The 16,560-nt window shown below is 48.2% G+C and overlaps 1 protein-coding gene across 1 annotated transcript in view; it reads right to left on the bottom strand.

Annotated features, from left to right (window-relative positions):
- LOC105889793 (regulator of G protein signaling 6) overlaps positions 1-16,560 on the bottom strand; it is an 85,182-nt gene that overhangs the window by 63,868 nt on the left and 4,754 nt on the right. The gene's annotated exons all lie outside the window — the stretch shown is intronic.

The raw sequence follows: 16,560 nt of genomic DNA, 5'->3' as shown, positions 1-16,560 counted from the left end.
TAGAGGGGGGGTACTGTAAGGTCTGTGTTCTGTCCGTGTCTAATTTCTGTGTTTGTCTCCCTTGTGTGGTCGCATGTTTGTTCCCGTGTCTAGTCCTCGTGCTTCCTTGTTCCTGCCATGTGCTTTCCCTGTGTTTGTTTGTCTGTGCCATGTGCCCTCTTGTTGTTGTCCGTGTCTCCACCCCTCACCTGTTCCCAATCTCCCGGGTTGTGTGTATCATTGGTTTCACCTGTGTCCTGTTATTCCCCTTGTTTAGTCCACCTGTGTCTTTGTCTGCCCCGCCTTGATTGTTCTCACCTGTCCCTCGTTATCTGTTGCCTGTGTGTGTGTATATATAGTCCTTGTTTTCTTGTTCCTCGTTGTGTCGTCGTAAAAATTGTGTTTGATGGTATGTTCCTTGGTTTTCCACTGCTCCTCGTGTGTTCCTAGCGTTTAGCGCTTCTGCCTTGTTCAAGTGATTACTCGTGCTTCTGACCTCTGCCTGCCCTACAACTATTCTCCTGCCTATTCCCTGTTTGGATTTGTTTGCCTACTTTTGGACTGCCTACCCGTGTACCGAACCCTGCTAGTAAACGTTTATTCTTCTGAATCTACCCCTGTGCTGAGTCGTGCGATTGAGTTCTACACAACACCCACCAGTCGTAACAGCTCTCAGTGAACAGCATTACGTTTTGAGGAAATGGGCAAAGGGGAAAGAAGGTATGGAAAGAAAAAAAAAAGATGAGACGGAAGAGAAAGAGTCGTTGAAAAAATTATCACACACTTCAGTGAAGACAAGGATGATTGACGGTTCACAGGAAGTTCCGGATGTCTTGAAAAACGCAAGAAATCCAAACAGATGAGAAATCTACCAGAGCAGTACTATTAATACACTTCATCACAGATCAACATAGGATTTTACAATCTGCTTCCTACAGTCAGTATATGTGCTTTATCAGTGATCAACAAAGTACTTTACATGTCCATTCAACACTGTTTATGGTGTGTGTGTGTGTGTGTGTGTGTGTGTGTGTGTGTGTGTGTATGTGTGTGTGAGGGCCAGATTGACAGCTGGCCCACCCAATCCCAGAGTGTATAGCTTGTCACATGAGCGCATACGCAAAAGTGTATAGCTTTGTCCCCAGGCCCTTGTGGCTCATGATTGAGAGTTAGCAGAGGCTTTAAGCTACGCTGAGATCATAACTGTACACACAGTACAAAGCCAAGGCATTTAGCATGCTGAACAAGACAACGCAGAACAGGTAGCAGGGATATTTTTATACCTTCCGAGATTAGCTAATGACCATTAAATATGCAGCCTTGTGATGAGCTTGATTAACCGATAAATAAGGTTCACTTTAATTAATCTAGACTACCTCAGACTTCTATAGCTAAAAAACGGTGCAGTCTGGTGTCATTGTTACCTTGTTGCAAATCAAAGACAAGTCACTGTACCCTTTACCCATTGTGTGGTCGGAAATCAACTGATGTGAATTGATATTTAATTGAATAATGCATTTGGAAATCAACTGATATGAATTGATATTGAATTGAAAATGGCATTTGTTTTATCTTGTTTAGGCCTACCCTATTTCACAGTTTCACAGGTTCACATTTCAAATCCACCCATCCACCCAAATTTCTTACCTCGCCAGTGGTATGTGTATGTATGTATGTGTGTGTGCGTGTGTGTGTGTGTGTGTGTGTGTGTTTGTGTGTGTGTGTGTGTGTGTGTGTGTGTGTGTGCGTGCGTGCGTGTGGTGTGTGTATGTGTATGTGTGTGTATGTGTCTGTGTGTGCGTGGGCGTGTGTGTGTGTGTATGTGTATGTGTGTGTGTGTGTGTGCGTGGGCGTGTGCGTGTGTGTGTGTGTATGTGTATGTGTGTGTCTGTGTGTGCGTGCGTGTGGTGTGTGTATGTGTATGTGTGTGTATGTGTATGTGTATGTGTCTGTGTGTGTGTGTGCATGGGCGTGTGGTGTGTGTGTGTGTGTGTGTATGTTTATGTGTGTGTCTGTGTGTGTGTGTGTGTGTGTATGTTTATGTGTGTGTCTGTGTGTGTGTGTGCGTGGGCGTGTGGTGTGTGTGTGTGTGTGTGTGTCTGTGTGTGCGTGGGCGTGTGTGTGTGTTCATCAAGTAGTGAAGGGGAATGGAACAGGCTCTGTGCAGCACCGGCAGTGACACAATGCTGTCTTTACCCTCAGTCAGGGATAGATTGACAAGATGAGGAGTGTTTATGTGTGTGTGTGTGTGTGTGTGTCTGTGTGTGTGTTTGTGTGTGTGTGTGCGTGCGTGTGTATGTGTATGAGTGTGTCTGTGTGCGTGTGCGTGTGTGTGTGTGTGTGTTTAGATTCTCAGAGAGCACAAACCAAACCCAATATCTCAGGCTCAGAATGCGAGTCTGTGAGTCATGCAGTGGTTATCACTGGTCCTGCATCTTGACTGTGACCTGTCCAGCCCTCGGCCCCCAACTCTCTGAGACTCTGACATTTCCAGAGGAACCCCCGGGTGATCTTCGAAGGTAAACGGATCGGGAGGAAGGAGGTCGTAGGGGGGGGTCTCTATCAAAGCCAGGTTCCTGCAATTTCTTGTCATGGGTCCCCCTGCCCATCCCCCCCCCCCCACCCCTGCCATCATGACGGGGTATCTCCGGGACCAGGAGTCACATCGGCTATTTGTGGACCTCCTCCACTACAGTCTGACGTCGACACAGCATGGGAGGGTGGAAGCAGGTCGTCTTTCTAATTGGACAGGTGAGGGCATCCTCTAACCTCGGGCCCCAAAATTCGACCACTTAATACGCTCAGCTGACCCTGTATAAGGACCGCTCTCCATTCTCAACAAACAGGGGGTGTGTGGGGTGGGCATATCTGACCCTGTATAAGGACCGCTCTCCATTCTCAACAAACAGGGGGTGTGTGGGGTGGGCATATCTGACCCTGTATAAGGACCGCTCTCCATTCTCAACAAACAGGGGGTGTGTGGGGTGGGCATATCTGACCCTGTATAAGGACCGCTCTCCATTCTCAACAAACAGGGGGTGTGTGGGGTGGGCATATCTCAAGTCTCACTGTGCCACTACCACCACTCACTCCTCCACCCACCCCCACTGTCAAGGTGCAACCTGAAACTAAATGTCTTGCAACAAGGAAGTTAACTCCCCCGTATCCATCACAAAGTGGAGTGTGGAGAGTGGACTGTGGAGTGTGGAGTGTGGGATGTGGAGTGTGGAGTGTGGGGTGTGGGGTGTGGGGTGTGGGGTGTGGAGTGTGGGGTGTGGGGTGTGGAGTGTGGAGTGTGGAGTGTGGAGTGTGGGGTGTGGAGTGTGGAGTGTGGAGTGTGGGGTGTGGGGTGTGGGGTGTGGAGTGTGGGGTGTGGGGTGTGGAGTGTGGAGTGTGGAGTGCCCCAGCAAAGATCCTTTCCACAATAGTTCATAGTGAGTCTGACTATGAGCTATTGGCAGCGTATTACCTGACCATGAACTATTGCCCAGAACTATTGGGTTCCCGTGTCTCTTTGTGTTGAGTAAGGTGTTTGCAACCCCAAGGTCAAGTACACCTTTTATACGAAGCACTGGTATGTAATACACACCTTAACTGTGCTGCAAGCCAGTTTGAATACAAGTGAATGAATTAAATACATAATTAATTATTAAAAAAACGATCAGGCAAAACAACTTATCATAGACAGAGGACCTTTGCATAAGTGTCCCTAATGTTAGTGCCTTATTCCAAAGAGGCTACACTCCACAACAACAACAAATACCGCGGTGGCCCTCAACTCTTAGGCTATGTTCCTTTGTGACATTTTAAAGATATTCCACCTGCTTTGGACCGTTTAAAGAGACGTTGTCAAGGACAACACCAATCAATTACAGCTGCGCATGCTTAAATTAATGGGACGGCAGGAATAATTAAGCGTGAGCAGCTCAAATATGTATTTCTGTCGACAGCTTTGAAACCCTGTCATTACAGACTTTTTAATGAGACACTTCTCACCTCCCCTTGATTAAAATGAGGGCCAATCCTCCACCACTGGATGGGTTCACAGGGTGCCGGTTAATAGACAACTGAGTTACCAGTATTGACAAGCAATTTAGGCAGACCTAATGAATGGGTTACATGCTGAGTGTAGTCTCATTTGCCGCGCCCAACCCCACCCCTCCCCATCTTACTGTCATTTAAGGTTGTCCTACTTTTCCAAACACCGACATGAAGACAAAGACCTGGGAGGAGGGAAGACAGACAGCCTGACACAACTGAGAAAGCAAAGAGGGGAGATGGGGTGAGATTTCCACTCAGAGAAAGAAACTTGTGAGATAGACTAGAGGGTCAGGGGGGTAGAGAGAGAGAGAGAGAGAGAGAGAGAGGAATAGAGAGAGAGGGATAGAGAGAGGGATAGAGGGAGAGAGAGAGGGATAGAGAGAGAGAGGGATAGAGAGAGAGAGGGATAGAGGGATATAGAGAAAGAGAGAGGGATACATAGAGAGAGAGTAAGGGAGAAAGGAATAAAGAGAGATAGAGAGGGAGAGAGGGATAGAGAGTGAGGGATAGAGGTAGAGAGAGAGAGAAAGAGGGATAGATAGAGGGAGAGAGAGGAATAGAGGGATAGAGAGAGAGAGAGAGAGTAGTCTTCTGGTGCTGTGTTGCCACAGAGGGGAGCTTTAGTGCTGGAGATCAACTCTCTCACATCCTTGAGCTGGAGGCCCAGGGAGGTGACCAAAGGCATGGTGTTCTCACACACACACACGCACGCACGCACACACACACGCACACACGCACACACACACGCACACACGCACACACACACGCACACACGCACGCACGCACGCACACACATGGCAGCAGGTTCCACGCTGGCGGAATTCTACAGCACGGACATCACAGCACATTTGCCAAAAAATGCCTTGGCAGGTTTAATGGGGGGTTTAATGTTTGGTCATGTGGTGGTGGAACTCTCTGCTGTGCTGTAAATGACCTGTAAGCTCTCTATGCAGCAAAGAGAGAGGAGTGGAGAAGAGAGGAATAGAGGTGATGGAGATGAGGGAGGAGAGGAAGAGAGGAGGAGAGGCTTAGCCCTCTGTTATTGAACCAATATTCAAATCTTTACATTACTGCAAACCTATGAGATCCATAGGTATTACATCCTCAGAGGAGAGGGGGAGAGGAGAGGAGGAGAGACCTGGAGGAAGGAGGAATGGAGATGAAAGCACAGAATATGACAGAGGAGCTCAGAGATGAACAGGGCAGAGGTGGGAAGGAGAGGAGGTGAGTAGAGGGGTACACACACACACACACACACACACACACACACACAGTAGAGGGGTACACACACACACACACACACACACACACACACACACAGTAGAGGGGTACACGTACACACACACACACACACACACACACACACACACACACACAGTAGAGGGATACACACACACACACACACACACACAGTAGAGGGGTACACACACACACACACACACACACACACACACAGTAGAGGGGTACACACACACACACACACACACACACACACACACACACACACAGTAGAGGGGTACACACACACACACACACACACACACACAGTAGAGGGGTACACACACACACACATACACACACACACACACAGTAGAGGGGTACACACACACACACACACACACACACACACACACACACACACACACACACAGTAGAGGGGTACACACACACACACACACAAACACACACACACACACACAGTAGAGGGGGTACACACACACACACACACACACACACACACACACACACACACACACACACACACACACAGAGTAGAGGGGTGCTGGACATCCATAAAAATAATAAAATAAAAGGTAGAGGACATAAATCACATCTAAAATAGAGGTCAGCCTCTCTCTGTCTCTTTCTCCATCTCTCCCTCTGCCTTCCTCTCTCCCTCTGCTCCCTACTAATGTATAACATCCCCTCCAACTTCTCCATCTCCCCCAAGACCTCAGCCCTCACCTCAACAAGCCCCTGCCCCTGCGGAGGCCGTTTCAACCCTAGCCAGCTCAGCTCACTGGAACCAGCGCTAGCCAGCAGCAGTAGCACTAGCGCACCTACAAGATGGTCGATTCTCAACCAGGAAAGAGAAAGGCAAGTGTTTCTACTAGCTGTCTAAAGTAGAGAAAGAGAAAAAAGAGCTGACGCAAAGATGAATTGAGATGTCATTTGCAAAAACCTTTCAAACACCATCCTGACTTCAAAGTCTCACATATCAATTGCTTTCAGAAAAGCAAAAAAAAAATGTCTTGTATTCACTTTTCTCCTTCTGAAGTCTTTTCCACTGCGATTCACTGTCCACCCACTGTAATCAGAACTATACGGAAAACAAACAAACTTACAACAGTTTCCTCTGGCAGAAAGAGAGAGAGAGAGAGAGAGAGCCATGAGTTTCCACCATGAGTCAGCAGCCTCATTAAAACTATAACGCCATTAGTGTCTGTCTCCTGGGAGCTTCTTAGGAAGACTGATGTTTTGGAGCGGCCATCATTGTTGTGTGACACAATGTGTCACTGACTCTCTGACAGTTAATGGTTACTGCTGTTCACACATATTAAAAGGCACTCAAAGATGGAGAAAGAGTGACAGAGAAATAGAGGGCCACTCTGGCGATGGTGGCAGTTTAGACCATTTGACAGCACAAATACATATCCCTGACTCTCTCTCTCTCTTTCCCTCTCCCTCTCCCTCTCCCTCTCTCTCTCTCTCTTTCTTTCTCTCTCTCGCTCTCCTGCTCTCCCTCTCCTGCTCTTTCTCTGTCTCAGACACATCTGCACACACATTTTCTCCGTCTCACACTGTAGGATGGCCGGCCTCGCGGCGAGGTAATAAGAACTGGAGGCAGCGTCTCAGATGATCGTGGTACAAAATGGCAAATGTTTAATGGCCGTTGGTATTAGGCAAACACGCCAGACTGGAGAAAAACAAAACAGAAACAAAAAAACTCCAAACCATAGCTCTCGATAAATAAATAAACCCTAAACAATTCAGCTCCTGTACAGGTAAACTCTCAATAATCCGGAGTAAAATTTAGCAAATGTGTCGCGCTCCAATCTAAACCAATTAACCTCTAGTCGTCTACAGGGGTGGGAAGTTGTTCCCCTAAGATTTATCGCTCCCTCAAGATCAGTTCTGCGCCGGTATTTATTTTCCCCGGCCTGAACCATTACACATAGCAAATCAATTACCAATAAAAATACATATTCCGACTCATTATCCACTCAATACATTTCCATATAGTACTACCGACAAGTTCTACACAAATACACTCTTATTATATTACATAGCACTTTACATCAGTCACCAGTTATCACACCCCTCTTCACACCAACTTGGCCTGTGCAGGTCTGACGTGGATGCGCCCAAAGTTCAAAGGACCTTCCCGACTTTCTAATCGGGTTGTTCCTCTGTATTGCATTTGGAAGTCCACACGCTTTCACTCCCGGTATGTTTGGTGGTTGTATGACCAATATGCGGTACTGATCGTGGTGAAGTATGATGGTTGTTTGTGTTTAAATAAACCGTGTGCATGTAGTCAGCGTTGTCTCCCGTGTGTGTTTTATCCCCGGAATGCATTACCGACACGGTAACGGGTAACACACACACACACACACACACAAACACACACACACTCTCATGCTCGCTCGCTCGCTCTTGCTCTCTTTCTTGCTCTTTCTGTCTCTCTCTCACAAACACACAGACACACACACACACACACACAAGCACACACACACACTCTAATGCTCGTTTTCTCTATCTCTCTTGCTCACACACTCACACACACACACACACACACACACACACACACACACACACACACACACTCATTAATGCAGCACAAGCTGGTGTTTCTCAGCTAAAAGACCCCAGGCTATAAATGGTGCATAGGCAGCAATCCCCTCACACCTTGTGCCTATTTTGCCTGCATCTAAGATCTAGGAGTTCCACCTGAGACTCACAGGCGCACACACACACACACACACACACACAACTATATACACACACACTTATTCAGATTTACCCACACACACAGTCACACCCACACACTATCAACCACTAACTTGTGACTTGAAAGAGGTGAGAAAACTTGCGTCAGAAATAAATATAATTGGCGGAAGGAATGGGAAAAATGGCAGCAGGAGTGATGATAGCCTCGGAGTGAAGATAGCCTCGGCGGAGACAAGTGCAAGAAGATTGCCTGGAAGCAATTCTAGCGGCGCCGACCGTCTCCCGGCAACAGGTTTTGCATGTGCCAATCTCGGGGGCCAGCCACCGGGCCTGCAGGAGCGCGGGCTAGCCGCAGAAACACATATGGGAGAGAGACGCTAGTGTTACAACATTACTCTCTCTTTTTCTTTGCCTTGTTCAAACTGGCAATTGATTGTTCTTTCCACACGGCTTCAGTGCGTCAGGGGCTGCCCTGCCTGTTCTAGGAGCTCTTGCTGAGGGATTAGCTACGCGCTAAGAGACGTAGCAGACATCCAAACAAGGCTGTGTGTCTGTAGGGTGAAGCTGGAAACTAAACTGTTTGGAGAGAAAACTCTCTTTGAGAGTGGCATCGCCTTTTGATGGCAACCTGGCAGCGCCGTGCAGGGGATGAGAAATATGGGCGTGTGGTGATCTCGGTGTCACCGTGTCACCGTGGGGCTGGTCTCAGTGGGCCAGTCATGATAAGAACAAGACAGGAGAAGACAAGAGCACGTCTGTAAACAACAACATCTTCCTATGTTGCAGCTCCTGAATGGCAGTTAAGGCCAGCGCATAAAAGGCAGTCTACCTCCTGAAACCCGTCCACTAGCACATAAAAGTCAGTCTACCTCCTGAAACCCGTCCACTAGCACATAAAAGTTAGGCTTCCTCCTGAAACCCCACCACTAGCTGGACTGAACCAGCACTTACCTTTGCTGTGTTGTTTGGTTGGGTTTGAATCTGAACTTCCGCTATACGCTTTGCCATTGCTGGGATGTAGATAGGCTTGGGATGTTCCAAACACACCAAAGAGGCTAATCTTCCCCACTCAAATCCAGGCCAAATGTGTGCATGGTTGCCTACGGATGTATTTTGACAACAGCGGGGCAAAAATATAACCCAATCATATATTTCTAACACACACCATAAAGGACCCACATAAAGGAGCTATCTGGTGGGTAGCTTAAGGAGAGACAAGTATAAGTCCTGTTACATAACAGCATTTGTAAGCATGATGACCTGCCCCAGTTGTACCATATGTGTTTTTGATGCTTACAGTTGCTTACAGAAACCCATTTTCCAACACGCACATTCACAAACACAAACAGTCATGGTTGTACTGTTAGCATCAATAACACATATGCTACACAAACTGCTTTGCGTTGAGCTGACACAATATAGGTCTAAAAAGGCTTTTCTCTCTCCCCCTCTCTCTCTCTCTCTCTCTCTCTCTCTGCCTCTCTCGCTATCTCTCTCTCGCGCGCGCTATCTCTGTCTTCTCTCTCTGTCTCCTCTCTCTGTCTTCTCTCTCTCTCTCATGGAAATGCTGCACTCCCTGGGGCCTTGCACGCTCTCCTTAATGGGCAAATTCATCAAAGTCAGTCCTGTCTCGCTGCTCATTCAGGTTAATTGTGTTTCTTCATCTTCACAATGGTCTCTCTCTCCCCCTTTCTCTCTTTCTCTCTCTCTCTCTCATATTCATCCCCTTTTTTCCCCTGAGCGACACAAGCATGTTAACAAGCACAGAAGGTGTACGTTCCATGACTGCTCTCTGGAACATTCACATTCTCACCAGATCGTAATTATCTTCCGTCTGCAGCGTGCAGCGCTCTCAGTGGAACCGCTCTCAGTGGAACCTCGGGGACTAGAGTCTACACCCCCCACCCCCCCACCCCGCCCCCTCTTCAGGTGACCTGGACCGAACTACAGGGGTCTGCCTAATGCGCTCAGGTAAGGACGACAGAGGATAGCACCCCTTTCCCCCAGCCATCTCCTGCCCAAGCGCGAGCACTTTCCCCAAAGCTGTTTCCCAAGTCATGTGGTACCTGTTTTTAAGGCACTTTCACATGAGGGCTGTGCCTTATAGACGCAGAAGAAGATGGCTGACAGTAACATCCCCTAACACGTCCTTGCCCTGTCCCAGTGAGTGCCCCTTTGCCAAACAATGCTGCCCTGCAGCATCAGTTTTTATGCACTTCAAAATAGGGTTACGCTTACATGCTCAGAAGACAGTAGATGATGCCAAGCCCCCACACCACCCCTCTCTAGCCAAATGCTGTTGTCTTGCCTTGTAGTACTAGTGTTTATGTACTGTCAGATAGGCATATGCCTCATACGTTCAGAAGAAGATGGCATCATCCCTCCACACCATCGCTCTCTAGCCAAATGGTGTTGTCCAGGCCCCAGGGCCCCTGTGCCACATTGCCGGTGCCTGGCGAGGGCCATTACTCTGGCCAAATGGCTGGTGAGGCCTGGAGCTGGTGTGGTGCGGTATGGCACGACATTAATCATCCGGGCCGGCTGCGAGTTTCCCCCACCGGGTGCGTTCCATTACAGAACCCGTAGGCGCTGACACCAACCTCTCCCCCCTCTTCCTCCTCCTCCTCCTCCTCCTCCGTCGCCTTCACCTCCCTAGCCTGTCTGACAACTCTAATATATCCACTCTCGCTCTTTCCCTCCCTTGTGCTCTCTTTCACTAGCGCTCTCTCCATCAACCTCTCAGCCTGCGCCTCTCTTCACACCTATGTCCTTCTCCACCTCTTCCTCTTCCCTCTTTGATTGTGCGTCTCTTTCAAACCAAACACAAACATCCAGTTTCCTCAAGGGTCATCCTATGGTCACTGGGAAAATAATTGCTTTTTTCCCCCCTCTTCTTACTCTCACAGAGAATAATCCTCTTTCTTATCCATGTAACACACGGGTAGCAGCAGCGAGGCAATAGTTCAAACCCTGTCTCCACTGCCCTCTCATAATCCCAGGAGCCGCTGGTGTGGTGACCTATCAGTGGACCTAAAACACATAAGAGTGATGCATTGCGCAATAACGCCCAGCCACGCTGAGATGGGCACCTCCTCCATCTCTAGATCACTCATCACTCCAGCTGTGCTGAGATGGGCACCTCTTCTGCACCTCCCCTGCTCCTCCCCTGCTCCTCCTCTGCACCTCTTCTGCTCCTCCCCTGCACCTCCCCTGCTCCTCCTGTGCACCTCATCACTCCAGCCGTGCTGAGATGGGCACCTCTTCTGCACCTCCCCTGCTCCTCCCCTGCACCTCTTCTGCTCCTCCCCTGCACCTCCCCTGCTCCTCCTGTGCACCTCATCACTCCAGCCGTGCTGAGATGGGCACCTCTTCTGCACCCCCTATGCACCTCCTCTGCTTTGCCTCCATCTCCACATCACTCATCACTCCAGCCCACCATGACTGTCAATATTTGCTCCTTCGCCCACTAACCCGTTGCCATAACAGCGAAAGGTCATCACCTCGAATTGAAATGGTAAAGCGGCCCTCTGTGTGTGTGTGTGTGTGTGTGTGTGTAGAGCGGCCCCATATTAAATCACACTTGGGGGAGGGGGGGAGTGCAAACAGTCCCGTGGGAGGTTGACAACAATGGACGTGTCACACTGAGACCCAATGCAGACGGACTCTAGTTTGTCTGAACCCGGTGAACCCCGTCTCCGGATAGCCCTATCGTGCAGACGAACGCACTGTATCCGCACACTGTATCCGCACTCCCTCGAATCTGGGGTCCAAAGTGAGTAACCTCGAAATCCGATTGCTGTTGGTGTTCGTCTGCACGCTATCCGCATACCTAATCGGATTGCCCCACGTGATTGCATCATTAGACCAGCCAGAACAATGGACACAACTGGCATTATTTAATAACTGAATGGGTTGCCATGGCGCAGTGAGTTTGGTAGCCAGTTATTACAGCTCTCCAGTTTAAAAAAAATAATTCTTCCTATTACCTTGCTCCTTTTCCACGTGAATTTCCCTAACGGGATTAATACAAATGTATCTATCTATCTGTTGTTAGGAAAGGGATGACATTAACAAGCCACACTTTAATCTATCACTGTTTAATCTATTTGCATCAGACCATTTTTCAAAAGTGTCAGCAATAGCCTATATGAGCAAATCTGACGTGAAAAGATTTTTTATTATAGACGGAAGTTTCAAAACAGATGAATGTTACGTTAGCTTTAGTCCTGTCAGACAACGATAGCTACTAGCTAGCGTTAACGTTACTTCAGAGGTAGCCTACAGTACGTGAAGGACAAAGCCCTCAACAATAGCCTACATTTGTTGTTAGTAATAAAACCATGAAATTGGAAGCAATTGTAAACCATGAAACATCCAGGATCCACAGCACTTGCATTGTGGTCTCTCGTGCTCAAGCTCAGCATCTCCATAAAGCACAGGCATTTAAACAACTCAGACATGTCATGTTGCACATTGCTTTGTTGCACTGTTCTAAACTCTTTATTATCAATAACAAATATAATAATTTTTCGCTTAACCTACAGTCTGCTCTTACCACTGATTTTATAAACCACCATAATGTGTTACTGTGCAGATTAAATGTAGGCTATGCGGCTAAGCTAAACGTTGCTAGTTGGACCTCAACTACTGTCATATGTTACTTTGATAGCATGCTCCTGTCTTCTTCTCCGTTTTCTTCAGTTGTCTGTAGCACCAAAGCGCCACCAACAGGCGTGGGGGATGTACTACAGCTGAGTCAATCGGATTCGCTGGGTTCATGTGCACGTGATTTAAAAAGTTGATATGTGTGAAAAATGAACCCGGGTTTAGGCAAACTAGGCTTCGTCTGCATGGGGTCTGAAGAGCTACTCTGTGTGTGTGTGTGTGTGTGTGTGTGTGAGTAAGTGCTTAAGGTGATGACATGTGTATTATGTTTGTGTTCGTGGACACCTGAAAAGGGAGTGTCAAAAGCACAGTGCTGTTTCGATTGGGAAGGAATAGTTTTCACATCACACAGAGTGACAATGAGCTCCAGTGTCAGAACTAAAAGTGGGTTTTATAGGAATTCAGCAATTGCAGTGTGAATTCAGCTCTATAGTGAAGCTATAAGTAGTGGAGGAGGTTTATGGTAACCTATTTTGGGCAGAGTAACTTAAACTCTCTGTAGAATGGGACAAATGATATCTGAATGGTGTTAAATGAAAATCATTTACATTTTCACGAGTCCGTGCTCCAAATCTGCCTGACAGAGAAGCAAGCAGAAAGCATGTTTGGCGAGGTCTCTAGCCAGGGCCCAAAAGTGTTTTGCAGGAGTCGCGCAGGAACCGCGCAGGAACCGCGCAGGAACCGTGCAGGAACCGTGCAGGAACCGCGCAGGAGTCGATCCCATCCCATTCTTAACCCGGAGAAGACGGGAGGCGCGAGGGGAGCTGGAAGGAGCGCTAAATCAAATGGCGTGGCTTGAACAGGTAGTCTCGGAGGAAATGACCTGACGGGTTTGACACTTTCGGCTCGCTCCTCCTGAACCTTCATTTAGAACGCCACTCATTTTTCACTGTGACATGATGTGACATGATGTACAACACTTCATTTGGTGAAACTGCTCAAGTCTCTCTCAATCCCTCTCTCTCCCTAACTCCCCCCTTCTCCCTCTCTCGCTCTCTCTGTCTCTCTTTCTCTCTCAAAGCAGCCAAACACAATCACTGCTCTCCCAGCATCCCCTCTCCCCCTCCGCTGTGATCACCACTGTCCACTCAGCCCTTTATCACCCCCCCACCCAACTCCCCCCCCCCCACCACCACCACCACCACCATCCAAATATAGTTTTGTTTTCTCTCTCGGCTCTCTGATTGGTCTATAGGACTATAGGAGAATGGCTGCCTCTGTGTTTCACTGCTCCCCACCCCCACCCCCTCATATTACCTCTCCTGTCTTCTCGTTCTCAGTCACTAACTCTCTCTCTCTCTCTCTCTCTCCAACTCCCCCGGCCCTCTCTCTGTTTCTTTCTCTCCGTCTTCCTCTCTGCTACCCCCAGTCTCTGAGTCTGTGCTCCAGTACTGACTGTTCTGTGTCTGTGCTCCAGTACTGACTGCTCTGTGTCTGTGCTCCAGTACTGACTGCTCTGTCTGTGATCCAGTACTGTCTGATCTGTGTCTGTGCTCCAGTACTGCTGGAGATTAGTGTTGAAGCTGGCTGCTGGAACCAGGGGAGGTCAGGATGGAAGTGGTGAATTTCTGCAGAGGAAGAGTGTAATTGGGAAGGGATGGGAGGACAGGCGTAAGCTCCAGTTTTAGATTGGGCTCCATCAAAGACACACAACGGTAGAAAGGATCAAATGAATAAAGAGATTAAAACAGATGTAAAAATGGACAGATTTCTCTCTCTCACCCCTCTCTCTTCTCACAATGGATATACAGATAGAGAAGGGGGTATACAGAAATGCATATGGTGGGAGTGGAGAGAGAAACAAGGGAAGGGAGGTGGAGAGGAAGACACAGCCGAGAGAAGCACAAAGAAGAGACAAAAAGTGAATTGAAAGACGTTCCTGGTTTTTAGAGGAAATGAATCCCCTTCCTCGTGACAGGCCATCATCACACAAAGCCCCCCGAAATAACCCTCCCGCCAGCCCCCTGACACCTGGTTAAAGCTCTCTCTTCATTAGCACTGGAACCTTCCAGAACCCTTCCATGTCACCTCACCGCTCTCCCTCTCCACCACCGGGATTGCGTCAGCAGACTGTTTTTATTACACACTTTTGGTGGCGCTAGCGTTTTTATTGCGCTCCACACAGTGCGTCTCCCCGGCCTGCCTGAGCTCACTGCTCATTAAGCGCCTCACCTCACAGTGTCACGGTGTCACGGTGTCCACACACACACACACACACACACACACACACACAATATCACGGTGTCACGGTGTCCACATACACACACACACACACACACACACACACACACACACACACACACACACACACACAGTATCACGGTGTCCATACACACACACACACACACACACACCCACACACACACACACACAGACACACACACACACACACACACACACACACAGTGTCACGGTGGTATGGTGTCACTCGTGGACTAACTCCACAGCTCCAGTCCCCACAGAGGTGCTAGGGTTCCTGTTTTAATATAAAAAAGCCCACCCCTCCCTCAGCAGATGGTTGGCAATATACTGATGGACAAATAGAAAGACTATACACCTTTGACAGTGAAGAGGGAGAGAGAGAGAGAGAGGGAGATATAGAGAGAGAGGGAGAGGGAGAGAGAAAGAAAGGTAGAGAGATAGAGAGAGAGAGACAGAGAGGGAGAGAAAAAGAGATAGAGAGAGAGAGATAGAGAGATATAGACAGAGAGAGAGAGATAGACAGAGAGAGAGGGAGAGAGAGATAGAGAGGGAGAGAGATAGACAGAGAGAGAGATAGAGAGGGAGAGAGAGAGAGAGAGAGAGAGAGAGAGAGAGAGAGAGAGAGAGAGGGAGACAGAGTACAGTATCCCACTGGAGATCTCAGGAGTTGGCGGGGGGCTTTATTGATATGCTTTAGCTGAGGTCTACTGAAGCGAGAGCTCAGAAAGGAAGGTGGGGAGCGCTGATGTGAAGCGATGGGTGAAAAAAAGGATTTGAGTGGAGGTTGGCAGCAAGTAAACTCTTTCAAAGAAGCAAAGAAAGTATGTAGGTATGGTGTTATGCTCTCGCTCCATTTCTGTGCCTTCAATGGCGTGTTTACCGGCAATACAGAAACTGTTGTCATGCCGATAAAGCTCATTTAAATTTCACTTTGAAAATCTAAAGGAGTGTGTCTGACCCCTCCCCCCCACCCCCCAAACAAACAAATACTCACAGGAAGAAATTATTTAAGCATGGAAATCACTACTAGCCTAGCCAAGGCTGTTCCAGCAAAAATAAAAACAAGTTCGTTGCTGGGTGACTGTAGAATTCGCACACTCTACGTACCCACACATATCAATCTTCACTGACAGATAATGTGTCACATGATCACTGGCCAACCTGGTCCCAAACGTGAGTGCACACCACCATTTACCTGCAAGCCAGCGCTGCCAGCACCTGCTAGAGAAGCCATCCAGGTTTACAATGAGAGCAGGTTGACAGGTGACGAAAAAGCTAATGGTTTTACAGCAGCAGAGATGCCTTTTCCTATTTTTAGCCGGCTCAACACAACCGACCCTCAGAGGTACGCGACCTTTAACCTCGTCAGCTTTTCTTCCATCGACCAAAAAAAGGCATCTGCTGGGTATGTTCAACTCCTTATGCTAGTGGGTACACGAGCACTCGCACAAGGGCCAGGTCTCATGTTTATCTCTATACCTAAACAATCAACAATTCAACTCTGTTCAGAGATCACACCTTAGCATACCACAGCATACCGCACGCCACCCAAGGCAAGGGGGAATTGGCCAACAAGCACAGCAAAGACAAAACCAAGAAAATGTCATGGTTGCTAACGGCAGTGCAAACAAACAGCGTTTATGTGTATGTGCTGTATGTCACTGCCAGGGAGAGGTCAGAGGTTAAACAGTGATGGAATAAGAAAAGACCGCTCAATATCTC

Source organism: Clupea harengus, chromosome 15 (assembly GCF_900700415.2).
Source record: "Clupea harengus chromosome 15, Ch_v2.0.2, whole genome shotgun sequence".
Classification (NCBI taxonomy): Eukaryota; Metazoa; Chordata; class Actinopteri; order Clupeiformes; family Clupeidae; genus Clupea; species Clupea harengus.
Note: the sequence above shows the minus strand (reverse complement) of the source record. Positions and strands in the feature narration are given on the sequence as shown.